Source organism: Psittacula echo, assembly GCF_963264785.1.
Source record: "Psittacula echo genome assembly, chromosome: 7".
Classification (NCBI taxonomy): Eukaryota; Metazoa; Chordata; class Aves; order Psittaciformes; family Psittacidae; genus Psittacula; species Psittacula echo.
The window spans coordinates 288,375-302,641 of record NC_137740.1 but is presented as its reverse complement, the minus strand read 5'-3'; positions in this window follow the sequence as shown (position 1 = coordinate 302,641).

The following is a 14,267-nucleotide window of genomic DNA, read 5'->3' as shown; positions in this document are numbered from 1 at the left end:
AACCTAGGGGGATCAGTCAAGCTTGGGGGTATGTCCAACCCTCAGATGGGTGGAGTCAGGCTCGGGGGCGTGGCCGGTCCTATGGGGTGGAGTCAAGCTAGGGGGCGTGGTCAGGGTTGGTGGCATGGCTAGGATTAAGGCTGGGAGTTAGGCTGGTGGGCAGGGTTAGAGTTGGGGGCAGGGCCAGGACTAGGGGGTGGAGTTAGAGCTAGGGGTTGGTGTTAGCATGAGGGGGTGGGGTTCGTGCTCGGGGGCGTGGTTTAGCTGCAAATCCCACTCAAATTCGGAGAGGCAGAGGTTAGGTTCAAGATCACCGAAAGACTTCCGTGGAGCAGCAGTGGCCGTATAGTTCACATAGATGGAGCACTATGCCAGTAAAGGTAAGGCCACTGGTTCGAGTCCCGCCGGATACACTTGTGGGTTAGGGTTAGTGTTAGGGAGGATACGGTTAAGGTTAGGGCTCCTGTTAGGGAGTTAGGGATTAGGGTTAGGGATTAGCGTTAGGGCTCCACTACATCTATGACGTGTATTAACACTTGTTGCTCCATTACAACTATTAGGGTTAGGGCTCCCTTACATCTATTAGGATTAGGGTTAGGGCTCCATTACATCTATGACATCTATTAACCCCTGTTGCTCTGTTACAACTGTTAGGGTTAGTGATTAGGTTTAGGGCTCCATTACATCTATGACATCTATTAACCTCTGTTGCTCCAATCCAGCTATTATGGTTAGGGTTAAGGTTAGGGCTCCATGACCTCTATTACATGTAGTAACCCCTGTTGCTCCATTACATCTATTAGGGTTAAGGTTAGGGATTAGGGTTAGTTTAGAAATGGGGAAAAATTTGTTAGGAAAGTCCAAAATGGCTGCAAAGATGACAGAAATAGGCAAAAATGGCTAGGAACTGGCAAAAATGTCTTAAAATTGGTTAGAAGTGGGCAAAACTGGGTTAAAAATAAATAATAAAAAAAAGGCTCTAAATGTGTTAGAAATAGGGAAAATGTGTTAAAACAGGCAAAAAATGGCTTGGAAGGGGTTAGAAATGAGCAAAATTGGAGGTAGTGGCAGCGGATTGCTCTGTGTCCAGCAGGGGGCAGTATAGTGCCGCAGGTTCAGCCAACTGCACCTCCCCTCTGGTCTATGGGGGGGCTCTATGAGGTATCTATGGGGGGCTATGGGGTTATAGGCATGGAATTGGTGTGTCTGTGGGTGTCAATGGAAGATATGGGGCTCTATTGGGGGGCTATTGGAGGCTATGGGGTGTCCTGGGGGTGTATGGGGTGTCTATGGGAAAGTTATGGGTGGCTATGTGGCATCTATGGAGGATATGGGGTGATAGGAGTATTATAGGGATGGAAATGGGGGCTCTGTGTGTCTCGATGGTGGGCCTATGGGGGCTATGGGGCGCTACGAGTGTCTATAGGTCTCTATGGGTTCATATGGTTCCTTATGGGTTCCCCATGGTGCTCTGTGGGTCCTTATGTGTCTCTACAGATCCCTGTGGGTCCCTATGGGTCTCTACGGGTCCTTCTGAGGTTTCTATGGGGTGTCTAGGGGTCGCTATGGAGTATCTATGGGTCCCTATGGGCCTCTATGGGACATTCACCCATCGGTAGCTGCTGTCACTGCCACTACTTTCCCTGCCAGCGCCATTGGGAGCGCTTGGAGCCACTGCCCCACAGCAGCTTCTGCCCTGGGAGGTCACTGGGGGCAGTGAGGGGCCTTGGGGGGACCGGGGGGGTAATGGGAGGCAATGGGGGGTTAATAGGGAGTTAATAGAGGGTAATGGGGGGCAATGGTGTGGGAATGGGGGTTAATAGGCAGTAATGGGGGGTAACCTAGATGAAGTAGACCTGATGTGGCTAGCCAGGGTAGACCTGATAGCCCTATTCTGCCAATCTGCTAAGGCTTTAAATCTGCTAAGATGTGTGTTGGAAATGGTATGGAATTGCCTTCAGTATTGCTTGGTGAATCTGCAGAGCTTCCAGTCTGCTGGGGAAAAAAACACCAACACTTTTTATTTAACAGCAGGAGAAAACCCATCGGCCAGGTCCTCCTCTGCTCCAGTCAGCAGCCGTGTGGAGAGTCTGTGGGTGAGAATTAAGGGGCAGGCTGGCAGGGGTGATACTGTTGTGGGTGTCTGTTACAGGCCACCAGATCAGGGTGAGGAAATTGACGAGGCCTTCTACAGGCAGCTGAGAGCGGCCTCAGTCACAGGCCGTGGTCATCATGGGGGATTTTAATTTCCCTGATGTTTGCTGGAAGGACTACTCAGCAACCCAGCCACAGTCCAGGAGGTTCCTCCAGTGTATGGATGATAACTTCCTCATCCAAATGGTGGATGAGCCAACCAGGAGAGGAGCGCTGCTGGATCTCATCCTCACTAACAAGGAGGGGCTGGTCGAAGCAGTAAAGGTTGAGGGCTGCCTTCGTTGCAGCGACCATGAGATGGTGGAATTCAGGATCTTGTGTGGTAGGACCAGTACAATAGCAAGTAGAATTGCAACCCTGGACTTTAGCAGGGCAAACTTTGGCCTTTTCAAGCAATTGCTAGGGGAAATCCCATGGGCAAGGCTGCTTGAAGGTAAAGGAGCCCAAGATAGTTGGTTGACATTCAAGAATTGCTTATTCCAAGCTCAAGAGCAGAGCATCCCGACACGTAGGAAGTCAAGGAAGAGGGCCAGGAGACCTGTGTGGCTAAATAAGGAACTGCTGGGTATGCTCAAGTGGAAGAGGAGAGTTTATAGGTCATGGAAGGAGGGGCTGGCCACTCGGGAGGAATATAAGGCTGCTGCTAGAGGATGTAGGAAGGCAGCTAGGATAGCTAAGGCCTCCTTAGAATTAAATCTGGCGAGAGGGGTCAAGGACAGCAGAAAGAGCTTTTTCAAATACATGGCTGATAAAACTAACACCAGAGGCAAGGTTGGCCCACTGGTGAACGGGATGGGTGCCCTGGTGACAGAAGATACAGAGATGGCAGAGTTATTGAACGCCTTCTTTGTCTCTGTCTACTCTGCCGGAGGCAGTCCTGAAGAGTCCTGTACTCCTGAGACCTCAGATGAAGTCAGGTCACTGGAGCAGTTTGCCTTAGTCGATGAGGAATGGGTTATGGACCAGTTGAGCAATCTGGACATCCATAAATCCATGGGTCCAGATGGGATGCACCCACGGGTGCTGAGGGAACTGGCGGAAGTCATTGCTAGACCACTCTCCATCATCTTTACCAAGTCTTGGGAAACGGGAGAGGTGCCTGAGGACTGGAGGAAAGCAAATGTCACTCCAGTCTTCAAAAAGGGCAAGAAGGAGGACCCGGGTAACTATAGACCGGTCAGCCTCACCTCCATCCCTGGGAAAGTGATGGAGCACCTTATCCTTGATGCCATCTTAAGGCACGTCAAGGATAAGAGGGTTATGAGGGGCAGTCAACATGGCTTTACCAAGGGGAAGTCATGCTTGACTAACCTCATAGCCTTTTATGAGGAAATAACACGGTGGATGGATGATGGCAGAGCAGTGGATGTGGTCTACCTTGACTTCAGCAAAGCATTTGACACAGTCTCCCACAGCATCCTCATAGCTAAACTGTGGAAGTGTGGTCTGGATGATCAGGTAGTGAGGTGGACTGCAAACTGGCTGAAGGACAGAAGCCAGAGAGTTGTAGTCTATGGGGCGGAGTCTAGTTGGAGGCCTGTATCTAGTGAAGTGCCTCAAGGGTCAGTACTGGGACCAGTATTATTTAATATATTCATCAATGATTTAGATGAGGGAATTGAGTGTACTATCAGCAAGTTTGCTGATGACACTAAGCTGGGAGGAGTGGCTGACACGCCAGAAGGCTGTGCTGCCATCCAGCGGGACCTGGACAGGCTGGAGAGTTGAGCAGGGAGAAACTTGATGAAATATAACAAGGGAAAGTGTAGAGTCCTGCATCTGGGCAGGAACAACCCCAGGTTCCAATATAGGTTGGGGAACGACCTGTTAGAGAGTAGTGTAGGGGAGAGGGACCTGGGGGTCCTAGTGGATGGCAGGATGACCATGAGCCAACACTGTGCCCTTGTGGCCAAGAAGGCCAATGGCATCCTGGGGTGTATTAGAAGGGGGGTGGTCAGTAGGTCGAGAGAGGTCCTCCTTCCCCTCTACTCTGCCCTGGTGAGACCGCATCTGGAATATTGTGTTCAGTTCTGGGCCCCTCAGTTCAAGAAGGACAGGGACCTGCTGGAGAGAGTCCAGCGCAGGGCAACTAAGATGATTAAGGGAGTGGAGCATCTCCCTTATGAGGAAAGGCTGAGGGAGCTGGGTCTCTATAGTTTGGAGAAGAGGAGACTGCAGGGGGACCTTATTAGTGTATATAAATATATAAAGGGGGAGTGCCATGAGGATGGAGCCAGGCTCTTCTCAATGGCAAACAATGATAGGACAAGGGGTAATGGGTATAAACTGGAACACAAGAGGTTCCACTTAAACTTGAGAAGAAACTTCTTCTCAGTGAGGGTGACAGAACACTGGAACAGGCTGCCCAGGGAGGTTGTGGAGTCTCCTTCTCTGGAGACATTCAAAACCCGCCTGGACACATTCCTGTGTAACCTTATCTAGGTGTTCCTGCTCTGGCAGGGGGATTGGACTAGATGATCTTTTGAGGTCCCTTCCAATCTCTAACATACTGTGATACTGTGATACTGTGAGGCAGTGCAGTCGCCGCTCCCACAGTTCACACCTCATGTCCTTCTAGCACATCTGTAAGGAAAAGTTTATTTAAAAAAGGTCTCATGCAGTTAAAACCGTTCAACCCTTCTAGGCAGTCTCTGCAGTCAAATACAGCTGTGCGGTTTTGTGTCAATCACTCAGAAGTGACTTTACTCCTGACTAATGATGAATCTTGCCTGACAGACCAAAACAGCTTCAAATCCGACAGAAATGGGCGAAGCTGGGTTAGAAATGGCCATAAATGCCTTAAAACGGGTTAGAAATGGGTAACAAAGGGTTAGAAACAGCCAGAAAATGGCTTAGAAAGGTTAGAAATTGGCAAAAATTATTTAGAAATGGAAAAAATGGATTAGGAATGGCCAAAAATGGCTGAAAAAAAGTTATAAATGGGAAAAGAAGGCACGAAGTACATTAGAAATAAGCAAAAATGGCTTAAAATGGAACAGAAGTGGGCAAAATTGAGTCAGAAATGTCCTAAGACGGATTAAAATGTGTTAGAAATGGGAAAAATGGGTTAAAAATGGAGCAAAATGGATTAAATTTGGCTAGAAATGTGCAAAATTGGTTTAAAATAGGTCAGAAGTGGTCAAAATTGGTTTAAAATAGGTCAGAAGTGGGCAAAATTGGGTTAAAAATATCCTAAGATGGTTGAAAATGTGTTAGAAATGTGAAAACTGGGTTAGAAATGGTCAAAATGGCTTAAAATGGGTTAGAAGTGTGCAAAATTGAGTTAGAAATGTCCTAAGATGGCTTAAAATATGTTAAAATGGGGAAAATGGGTTAGAAATGGAGCAAAATGGATTAAATTTGGCTAGAAATGGGCAAAATTGGGGAAAATAGGTCAGAAGTGGGCAAAAGTGGGTTAAAATGTCCTAAGATGGCTTAAAATGTTTTAGAAATGGGAAATACGGGTTAGAAATGGGAAAAATGGTTAGGAATGGGCCAAAATGGCTAAAAATGAGTTAGAAGTGGGCAAAAATGGCTTAAAATGTGTTAGAAGTGGAAAAACTAGGTTAGAAATAGTACAAAATGGGTTAGAAACGGCCAAAATGGGTTAAAACAGGTTAGAAAAGGCAAAAAAAGGGTGAGAAATGGACAAAAATGACTTAAAATGGGTTAGGATTGGGAAAAGAAGGCATAAAATCTGTTAGAAATAAGCAAAAAAATGGCTTAAAATGAGTTAGAACTGGGGAAGATCAGGTTAGAAATGTCCTAAGATGGCTTAAAATGTGTTAGAAGTCAGAAAAATTGGGTTAAAATGGGCTAGAAGTAGGCAAAACTGGATTAGAAATGTCTTAAGATGGCTTAAAATGTGTTAGAATTGGGAAAAATGGGTTAGAAATGGCCATAAACAGTTTAGAAATGGGCCAAAATGTCTTAAAATGGGTTAGAAATGGCCAAAATGGCTTAGAATGGCCTAGAACTGGGCAAAATTGGGTTAAAAGGGGCTAGAAGTGGGAAAAATTGGGTTAGAAATGTCCTAAGATGGCTTAAAACGTGTTAGAAATAGGAAAAATAGGTTAGAAATGGCCAAAAAGGGTTTAGAAATGGCCAAAATGGGTTAAAATGGGTTAGAAATGCTCAAAAAGGGCTTAAACCAGGTTAGACATGGGAAAAAAGGCATAAAATGTATTCAAAATGGCCAAAATTGGGAAAAATGGTTTAGAAGTGGGCCAAATTGGGTTAGAAATGTCCTAAGATGGTTGAAAATGTGTTAGAACTGTGAAAACTGGGTTAGAAATGGCCAAAATGGCTTAAAATGGGTTAGAAGTGTGCAAAATTGGGTTAGAAATGTCCTAAGATGGATTAAAATGTGTTAAAATGGAAAAAAAATGGGTTAGAAATGGAGTCAAATGGATTAAATTTGGCTAGAAGTGAGCAAAAATGGCTTAAAATTGGTTAGAAGTGTGCAAAATCAGGTTAGAAATGTCCTAAGATGGCTTAAAATGTGTTAAAATGGGGAAAATGGGTTAGAAATGGAGCAAAATGGAATAAATTTGGATGGTAATGGGCAAAAATGGCTTAAAATTGGTTAGAAGTGAGCAGAATTGAGTTAGAAATGTCGTAAGATGGCTTAAAATGTTAAAATGGGGAAAATGGATTAGAAGCGGACCAAAATGAATTAAATTTGTCTAGAAATGGGCAAAATTGGGAAAAATGGGTCAGAAGTGGGCAAAGTTGGGTTAAAATGCCCTAAGATGGCTTAAAATGTGTTAGAAATTCGAAAAAATGGGTTAGAAATGGCCAAAATGACTTAAAATGGGATATTAGTGGGTAAAATTGGGTTAAAATGGGCTAGAAGTAGGCAAAATTGGATTAGGAGTGCCTTAAGATGGCTTAAAATGTGTTAGAAATGGGAAAAATGGGTTAGAAATGGCCAAAACCAGTTTAGAAATGGGCCAAAATGGCTTAAAATTAGTTAGAAATACGCCAAAATGGGTTAAAAAGGGTTAGAAGTGTGTGCAATTGGGTTAGAAATTTCCTAAGATGGCTTAAAATGTGTTAGAAATGCAAAAAAAGGGGTAGAAATGGCCAAAAAGAGCTTAAAAGAGGGTTAGAAATGGACAAAAATGGGATAAAATGTGTTACATATGAAAAAAATGTGTTAGAAATGTACCCGGGCCTTAGACTTAGTGCCTAATTGGTGATCTTAGTGCCCAATTGGTGATCTTAGTGCCCAATTGGTGATCTTAGTTCCTAATTCCTGATCTTAGGGTCTGCTTCGAGGACTTGGTGTCAAATTTGTCATGTTAGGGTCTCATATGTGATCATACCGTCTGCCTGGAGGACTTAGTGTCTAATTTGTGATCTTAGGGTGTGTTTGGAGGATTTTGTGTCTTATTTGTCATCTTAGGGTCTGCATGGAGGGCTTTGTGTATTATTTGTCATCTTAGGGTGTGCTTGGAGGGCTTAGTGTCTGACCTGTGATCTTAGTGTCTAGCTGTGGACTTAGTGTCTAATTTGTGATCTTAGTGTCTAATTTGTGATCTTAGGGTCTGCTTGGAGGACTTAGTGTCTAATTTGTGGTCTTAGGGTCTTATTTGTGAACTTAGGGTTTGCTTGGAGGACTTAGGGTCTCATTTGTGATCTTAGGGTCTTATTTGTGATCTTAGGGTTTCCTGGAAGGACTTAGGGTCTCATTTGTGACCTTAGTGTCTGCTTGGAGGTCTTAGTGTCTAATTTGTTTTGTTAGTTGTCTAATTTGTGATCTTAGGGTCTTATTTGTGAACTTAGGGTTTTATTGGAGGACTTAGTGTCTCATTTGTGATCTTAGGGTCTTATTTGTGATCTTAGGGTTTGCTTGGAGGACTTAGCGTCTCATTTGTGACCTTAGTGTCTGCTTGGAGGTCTTAGTGTCTAATTTGGCATCTTAGGGTCTAATTTGTGATCTCAGGGTCTGCTTGGAGGACTTAGTGTCTAATTTGTGATCTCAGTGTGTTCATGGTGGACTTTGTGTCTAATTTGTGAGCTTAATGTCTAATTTGTGATCTTAATGTCTGTTTGGAGGACTTAGTGTCTAATTTGTGATCTTAGGGTTTAAGTTGTGATCTTAGTGTGTAATTTGTGACCTTAGTGTCTGCTTGGAGGACTCGGTGTCTAAGTTGTGGACTCGGTGTCTAAGTTGTGGACTCGGTGTCTAAGTTGTGATCTTGGTCTCTAGTTTCTGATCTTAGGGTCTGCTTGAAATTAGTGTCTAATTTCTGATCTTAGTGTCTTCATGGTGGATTTAGTGTCTAATTTGTGATCTTAGTGTCTGCTTGGAGGACTTAGAGTCTAAGTTGTGATCTTAGGGTGTCATTTGTGATCTTAGTGTCTGCTTGGAGGACTTAGTGTCTAGTTTCTGTTCTTAGGCTCTAATTTGTCATCTTAGAGTTTAATTTGTGATCTTTGGGTTTGCTGGGAGGACTTAGTGTCTCATTTGTGATCTTAGGGTCTTATTTGTGATCTTAGGGTTTGCTTGGAGGACTTAGCGTCTCATTTGCGACCTTAGTGTCTGCTTGGAGGTCTTAGTGTCTAATTTGGGATTTTAGGGTCTAATTTGTGATCTTAGGGTCTGCTTGGAGGACTTTGTGTATTATTTGTCATCTTAGGGTGTGCTTGGAGGGCTTAGTTTCTGGGCTGTGGACTTAGTGTTTAATTTGTGATCTTAGGGTCTAATTTGTGATCTCAGGGTCTGCTTGGAGGACTTAGTGTCTAATTTGTGATCTCAGTGTGTTCATGGTGGACTTTCTGTCTAATTTGTGAGCTTAATGTCTAATTTGTGATCTTAATGTCTGCTTGGATGACTTAGTGTCTAATTTGTGATCTTAGGGTCTTATTTGTGAACTTAGGGTTTGCTTGGAGGACTTAGGGTCTCATTTGTGATCTTAGGGTCTTATTTGTGATCTTAGGGTTTGCTGGGAGGACTTAGTGTCTCATTTGTGACCTTAGTGTCTGCTTGGAGGTCTTAGTGTCTAATTTGTTTTGTTACTGTCTAATTTTTCATCTTAGGGTCTTATTTGTGATCTTAGGGTTTGCTTGGAGGACTTAGCGTCTCATTTGTGACCTTAGTGTCTGCTTGGAGGTCTTAGTGTCTAATTTGGGATCTTAGGGTCTAATTTGTGATCTTAGGGTCTGCTTGGAGGACTTAGTGTCTAATTTGTGATCTCAGTGTGTTCATGGTGGACTTTGTGTCTAATTTGTGAGCTTAATGTCTAATTTGTGATCTTAATGTCTGTTTGGAGGACTTAGTGTCTAATTTGTGATCTTAGGGTTTAAGTTGTGATCTTAGTGTGTAATTTGTGACCTTAGTGTCTGCTTGGAGGACTCGGTGTCTAAGTTGTGGACTCGGTGTCTAAGTTGTGGACTCGGTGTCTAGTTTCTGATCTTAGGGTCTGCTTGAATCACTTAGTGTCTAATTTGTGATCTTAGTGTCTTCATGGTGGATTTAGTGTCTAATTTGTGATCTTAGTGTCTGCTTGGAGGACTTAGGGTCTAAGTTGTGATCTTTGGGTGTCATTTGCGATCTTAGGGTCTCATTTGTGATCTTAGTGTCTGCTTGAAGGACTTAATGTCTCATTTGTGATGTTTGGGTCTGCTTGGAGGGCTTCTCGTCTCATTTGTTATCTCAGGGTCTGCTTAGAGGGCTTCTTGTCTAGTGTGTGATCTCAGGGTTTGCTAGGAGGATTTAGCATCTAATTTGTGACATTAGTGTCTGCTTGGAGGACTTAGTGTATAATTTGTGAGGTTAGGGTCTGTTTGGAGGTCTAAGGGTCCAATATATGAGTTTAGGGTCCAATATGTGAGCTTAGGGTTGAATTTGTGATCTCCGGGTCTGCTTGGTGGACTGAGTGCCTAATTTGTGATCTTAGTGTCTGCTTGGAGGACTTAGTGTCTAATTTGCTATCTTAGGAGCAGCTTGGAGGTCTTAGTGTCTAATTTGTGATCTTAGTGTCTGCTTGGATGTCTTAGTGTCTAGTTTCTGTTCTTAGGGTCTAATTTGTCATCTTAGAGTCTAATTTGTCATCTTAGGGTCTGCTTGGAGGACTTAGGGTCTGATTTGTGAGCTCAGGGTCTGGTTTGTGCTGTTAGTGTCTAGGTTGTTCGCGTAGGTTCTGCTTGGAGGTCTTAGTGTCTAATTCGTCATCATAGTTTCTGCTGGGAGGACTTAGTGTCTAATTGGAGATACTACTGTCTGCTTGGAGGACTTAGCGTCTCATTTGGGATCTTAGGGTCTCATTTGGGACCTTAGTGTCTGCTTGGAGGACTTAGTGTCTAGTTTGCGCTCTTTGGGCCTGCTTGGAGGACTTAGGGTCTCATTTGGGATCTTAGGGTCTCATTTGTGTTCTTATGGTCTCATTTTTCATCTTAGTGTCTGCTGGGAGGACTTAGTGTCTCATTTGTGATCTTTGGTTCTGCTTGGAGGACTTTGTGTATTATTTGTCATCTTAGGGTGTGCTTGGAGGGCTTAGTGTCTGGGCTGTGGACTTAGTGTTTAATTTGTGATCTTAGTGTCTAATTTGTGATCTTAGCGTCTGCTTGGATGACTTAGTGTCTAATTTGTGATCTTAGGGTCTTATTTGTCATCTTAGGGTTTGCTTGGAGGACTTAGGGTCTCATTTGTGATCTCCGGGTCTTATTTGTGATCTTAGGGTTTGCTGGGAGGACTTAGTGTCTCATTTGTGACCTTAGTGTCTGCTTGGATGTCTTAGTGTCTAATTTGTTTTGTTAGTTGTCTAATTTGTGATCTTAGGGTCTTATTTGTGAACTTAGGGTTTGATTGGAGGACTTAGTGTATCATTTGTGATCTTAGGGTCTTATTTGTGATCTTAGTGTCTGCTTGAAGGACTTAGTGTCTAATTTGTGATCTTTGGGTGTGCTTGGAGGACTTAGTGTCTAATTTGTTATCTCAGGGTCTGCTTAGAGGGCTTCTTGTCTAGTGTGTGATCTCAGGGTTTGCTAGGAGGATTTAGCATCTAATTTGTGACATTAGTGTCTGCTTGGAGGACTTAGTGTATAATTTGTGAGGTTAGTGTCTGTTTGGAGGTCTAAGGGTCCAATATATGAGTTTAGGGTCCAATATGTGAGCTTAGGGTTGAATTTGTGATCTCTGGGTCTGCTTGGTGGACTGAGTGCCTAATTTGTGATCTTAGTGTCTGCTTGAAGGACTTAGTGTCTAGTTTCTGTTCTTAGGCTCTAATTTGTCATCTTAGAGTCTAATTTGTCACCTTAGGGTCTGCTTGGAGGACTTAGGGTCTGATTTGTGAGCTCAGGGTCTGGTTTGTGCTCTTAGTGTCTAGGTTGTTCGCGTAGGTTCTGCTTGGAGGTCTTAGTGTCTGATTCGTCATCATAGTTTCTGCTGGGAGGACTTAGTGTCTAATTGGAGATAATACTGTCTGCTTGGAGGACTTAGCGTCTCATTTGGGATCTTAGGGTCTCATTTGGGATCTTAGTGTCTGCTTGGAGGACTTAGTGTCTAGTTTGCGCTCTTTGGGCCTGCTTGGAGGACTTAGGGTCTCATTTGGGATCTTAGGGTCTCATTTGTGCTCTTATGGTCTCATTTTTCATCTTAGTGTCTGCTGGGAGGACTTAGTGTCTCATTTGTGATCTTTGGTTCTGCTTGGAGGACTTTGTGTATTATTTGTCACCTTAGGGTGTGCTTGGAGGGCTTAGTGTCTGGGCTGTGGACTTAGTGTTTAATTTGTGATCTTAGCGTCTGCTTGGATTACTTAGTGTCTAATTTGTGATCTTAGGGTCTTATTTGTGAACTTAGGGTTTGCTTGGAGGACTTAGGGTCTCATTTGTGATCTTAGGGTCTTATTTGTGTTCTTAGGGTTTGCTGGGAGGACTTAGTGTCTCATTTGTGACCTTAGTGTCTGCTTGGAGGTCTTAGTGTCTAATTTGGGATCTTAGGGTCTAATTTGTGATCTTAGGGTCTGCTTGGAGGACTTACTGTCTAATTTGTGATCTCAGTGTGTTCATGGTGGACTTTGTGTCTAATTTGTGAGCTTAATGTCTAATTTGTGATCTTAATGTCTGTTTGGAGGACTTAGTGTCTAATTTGTGATCTTAGGGTTTAAGTTGTGATCTTAGTGTGTAATTTGTGACCTTAGTGTCTGCTTGGAGGACTCGGTGTCTAAGTTGTGGACTCGGTGTCTAAGCTGTGGACTCGGTGTCTAGTTTCTGATCTTAGGGTCTGCTTGAATCACTTAGTGTCTAATTTGTGATCTTAGTGTCTTCATGGTGGATTTAGTGTCTAATTTGTGATCTTAGTGTCTGCTTGGAGGACTTAGGGTCTAAGTTGTGATCTTTGGGTGTCATTTGCGATCTTAGGGTCTCATTTGTGATCTTAGTGTCTGCTTGAAGGACTTAATGTCTCATTTGTGATGTTTGGGTCTGCTTGGAGGGCTTCTCGTCTCATTTGTTATCTCAGGGTCTGCTTAGAGGGCTTCTTGTCTAGTGTGTGATCTCAGGGTTTGCTAGGAGGATTTAGCATCTAATTTGTGACATTAGTGTCTGCTTGGAGGACTTAGTGTATAATTTGTGAGGTTAGGGTCTGTTTGGAGGTCTAAGGGTCCAATATATGAGTTTAGGGTCCAATATGTGAGCTTAGGGTTGAATTTGTGATCTCCGGGTCTGCTTGGTGGACTGAGTGTCTAATTTGTGATCTTAGTGTCTGCTTGGAGGACTTAGTGTCTAATTTGCTATCTTAGGAGCAGCTTGGAGGTCTTAGTGTCTAATTTGTGATCTTAGTGTCTGCTTGGAGGACTTAGTGTCTAGTTTGTGTTCTTAGGCTCTAATTTGTCATCTTGGAGTCTAATTTGTCACCTTAGGGTCTGCTTGGAGGACTTAGGGTCTGATTTGTGAGCTCAGGGTCTGGTTTGTGCTCTTAGTGTCTAGGTTGTTCGCGTAGGTTCTGCTTGGAGGTCTTAGTGTCTAATTCGTCATCATAGTTTCTGCTGGGAGGACTTAGTGTCTAATTGGAGATAATACTGTCTGCTTGGAGGACTTAGCGTCTCATTTGGGATCTTAGGGTCTCATTTGGGACCTTAGTGTCTGCTTGGAGGACTTAGTGTCTAGTTTGCGATCTTTGGGCCTGCTTGGAGGACTTAGGGTCTCATTTGGGATCTTAGGGTCTCATTTGTGTTCTTATGGTCTCATTTTTCATCTTAGTGTCTGCTGGGAGGACTTAGTGTCTCATTTGTGATCTTTGGTTCTGCTTGGAGGACTTTGTGTATTATTTGTCATCTTAGGGTGTGCTTGGAGGGCTTAGTGTCTGGGCTGTGGACTTAGTGTTTAATTTGTGATCTTAGTGTCTAATTTGTGATCTTAGCGTCTGCTTGGATGACTTAGTGTCTAATTTGTGATCTTAGGGTCTTATTTGTCATCTTAGGGTTTGCTTGGAGGACTTAGGGTCTCATTTGTGATCTCCGGGTCTTATTTGTGATCTTAGGGTTTGCTGGGAGGACTTAGTGTCTCATTTGTGACCTTAGTGTCTGCTTGGATGTCTTAGTGTCTAATTTGTTTTGTTAGTTGTCTAATTTGTGATCTTAGGGTCTTATTTGTGAACTTAGGGTTTGATTGGAGGACTTAGTGTATCATTTGTGATCTTAGGGTCTTATTTGTGATCTTAGTGTCTGCTTGAAGGACTTAGTGTCTAATTTGTGATCTTTGGGTGTGCTTGGAGGACTTAGTGTCTAATTTGTTATCTCAGGGTCTGCTTAGAGGGCTTCTTGTCTAGTGTGTGATCTCAGGGTTTGCTAGGAGGATTTAGCATCTAATTTGTGACATTAGTGTCTGCTTGGAGGACTTAGTGTATAATTTGTGAGGTTAGGGTCTGTTTGGAGGTCTAAGGGTCCAATATATGAGTTTAGGGTCCAATATGTGAGCTTAGGGTTGAATTTGTGATCTCTGGGTCTGCTTGGTGGACTGAGTGTCTAATTTGTGATCTTAGTGTCTGCTTGGAGGACTTAGTGTCTAGTTTCTGTTCTTAGGCTCTAATTTGTCATCTTAGAGTCTAATTTGTCACCTTAGGGTCTGCTTGGAGGACTTAGGGTCTGATTTGTGAGCTCAGGGTCTGG